Source organism: Cygnus atratus, chromosome Z (genome assembly GCF_013377495.2).
Source record: "Cygnus atratus isolate AKBS03 ecotype Queensland, Australia chromosome Z, CAtr_DNAZoo_HiC_assembly, whole genome shotgun sequence".
NCBI lineage: Eukaryota > Metazoa > Chordata > Aves > Anseriformes > Anatidae > Cygnus > Cygnus atratus.
The window spans coordinates 2368725-2371750 of NC_066396.1; positions in this window are offsets into that span (position 1 = coordinate 2368725).

A 3026-nucleotide genomic window follows, 5' to 3' on the forward strand; every position below is an offset into this window, starting at 1 on the left:
TGCTTTCTCTGAGGTTGGGAGCAGCCAAAAAGGACCCTGGGATCATGAAGCTCTGCACCGCTGCCCACCGTGTGCTCTGAGCAGGGATTTATCGTGTCCCAGTGCTCTGCACCCAGCGCCGTCCTTGTCATGAGACCGAGGTGTTTCAAGCTTCAGCAAATCCCACAGCTCTGGATGGTTCAGAAAAGACTTTGCTTCATAGATCTAGGCAAAGGAAACAGTTGGATTGGGGAAGATGTCAGACTTTTAAGACAGGAATCCCTGAGCGTGCCCAACTTCTGTCTGTCTTCCAAAACCTGGAGAGGTTTGGGGAAAACTCCTGGCAAATGAGCTCCTCCCGATATCCATTAATGAATGCCGTGGGGAGGTCTCAAAGAAAAACAGCACGTCTCAGTCCCTCCAGATGAAAGCCTTAAGCTGTTCAAGCTCTGCAGACCCCCTAAGCAGGCAGAAGCCTGGCTGTTGGCAGAGTAGCACAAAGACGCACGTGCCTCATGCGCGGCATTTCTCCCTCCAGCTCTGCAGCAAATCAGGGTGCTGAGCCTTTGGTTGACCCGGTCCTTCCAGCTGAAAGTTTTTCTGTATTTTTTAAAAAGGCTTTAGGGTTTCAGGATTATTGTGTGTTATTTAGGGTGGTCGTTCTGTCAGCAAGCATGGCCTTAAGAGACCTTGAGCCCTTGAGACTGCCTCAAGGATGTAGGAAGGAGGCAGCTTCCCCATGAGGTTATTTGACCTGTGTGGGCCATGTAGGTTTTTAGCAGGACCTCTTGATGGGTTTTGTGATCTGGCTGATTTGCCTTATTTTCTTCTGTGCCTTTATTTCTCTTCACATATTTCATATTGCTGCTTTATGCAATATGATCCCTGGGGAACGTTGTTATTCAGTGGATACCTGCAAAGCACCTGGCAAAATGGGATTTTGCTCAATTGTGAGGCCTCCAAGATCTATTATCTTTCCCACATCAATTACGTACCCTGTAATACTCTGTTCTATTATGTGAGGTGAACTACAGCCATTCACTTTATCTTCTCTTGATGCTGAGCAGCAGGAATAGCCAGGAATAAACAAAAACAGAGAAAACAAATAGGCCCTGCCAGAGCCAAATGGGCTTCATACGGAGTTAATTTGTATTTTGCTGTTGCACACATTGCAGTGATTTTTTTTTTTGCCATCTTTTAATTCCTCTCTCTCCCAGCCAGCACAGGCTTGCAGGGATGCAGCTGAGTGTGGAATTAGACCCGTGGTCCATAAACACTTCAGCTAAGATTAAAGGTACTCCATAAATGCTGAGTGTGTTTTTGTAAGGTGTTTCCAGATGAGAGAGAACTGGATTATCCTTCAACCCAGTCAAGAAAAACACCGTGTTGCAGAACCATGCTCTGGAAACCTGGTATGAAAAAAATGGTTTATGAGAAACAAAGAAAAATGTACATTATCTTGTTCTTGGTAGCAAATAAGACTCAGATGCTATAACATCTGATATTTTTTTTGTAATTTCTTCTCTCTTTTACCACATAGCAGTGGAGATTTTACTAGTTCCTTGTTTGCTCTTCCCCTGTTTTAAATATGGAAAAAAGCATCTTGTCTTTGCTCCCATTCCCAGTTCACTGCTTTTGTCGTGAACTCGTCATGCTTGCAGACGACAAGTAATGAGACGACAGCAGCGTGCAAACTGGCTAAGGAATCAGAAAAAATGTTGCTCTTGTGATACTTAAGAGGACTTTATCATGACGTGGGGCAGAGCAAAGATTGGGGATTTTACTTGCTGAGGATTTCAGGTGCATAAGAGGTGCTGGGTCATTGCTCACCAAGGGCTTGGCATGGAATATTCCTAAAGACCTAGTTGTGCTGGCCAGACTGGCCTGGCAAAACACTCTGTGGTGTAAATCAGCTAAAACATATGTACCTGGAGAGAGGCAATTGTTTAAAGATGAACCAGCGGGACAATTCATGGGAAGTTTGGCATATGGTGCCGTCAGTGTGCTCTTAAATGCTGAGCTCCCCACTGCCAAGTGGCAGATTTTTGTCAAAACAGTCCTATTTCACTACCCGGGGAAATTATGGCTTCGGTTGATAAAGGCAATATATCGATGTAAGATGCTTTGACTTTGGAAAGGCTTCTTTGTACTCTGTGAAAACTGATAAAGATTTCAGTACTGTTCCCCATGTCCATAAAAAAGATTAAGTGGGCTGTGATTGGGGAGATTTGGAGGAACCTAGGATAAACTCCAAAAGACCAGGTATTGCATCCTCATCTCAGGTATTTAAGTCAGATCTAAACCTTTGGTGTCAGAAGAGCTGAAGAGCTGAAGAGTACACTGTGGTGGTTTTCTTTTTGTTGTTGTGGTTGGTTGGATGGTTGGTGTGTGTTTTTTTTTTTTTTTTTTTTTTTTTTTTAAGGAAAACAAGATAAAGAACTCAATGTAGAAACTCTGGCGGAGTTACCAGGGGTAATCATTTTTACTGTTGTAAAAATATAGTAAAAAATTATAGTGATAGCCAGACCAATGTTTCAGCTCCACAAACCTGATATAATACTACGGGATGTTGACAATTTAGGCAAGGTGCATGAGAGTAAACAAAAGTCGAGTTGGGCTGAGACAATGGAAAAGGGTTGGGGAAAAGTTTAAGTCTGCTGTGTTTGAAGAGCTTGTCTGCTTATTGGATCGGCAAGATGATTACGTGGTGACTTCACTGTGTAAATGACTACTTTCACAGGAGAAAGTCCTAATTAGTAAATACTATTTTAACCTAGGAAAAAGGGACACACATTTACCACTGGTGGCTGAGTTGCATAGAGTAAAAGGAAAGTCATCAGGTGTTTAACTCTTGGCACAGCTAACCACAGGAAATGATACACTTTATTTCTTTATGGGGGTCAATCAGTGTGAATACTTTCCTGATATATGCGTTCTTGAGCTGTGGGTCTGAAGTGGATGGAACTGTATTGCCCGTGATCCAGTCGGGATCAGGTGGGTTTATCATCACGCAAGGAAAAGCTTGACCACGGAGAGCAAACTGTTCT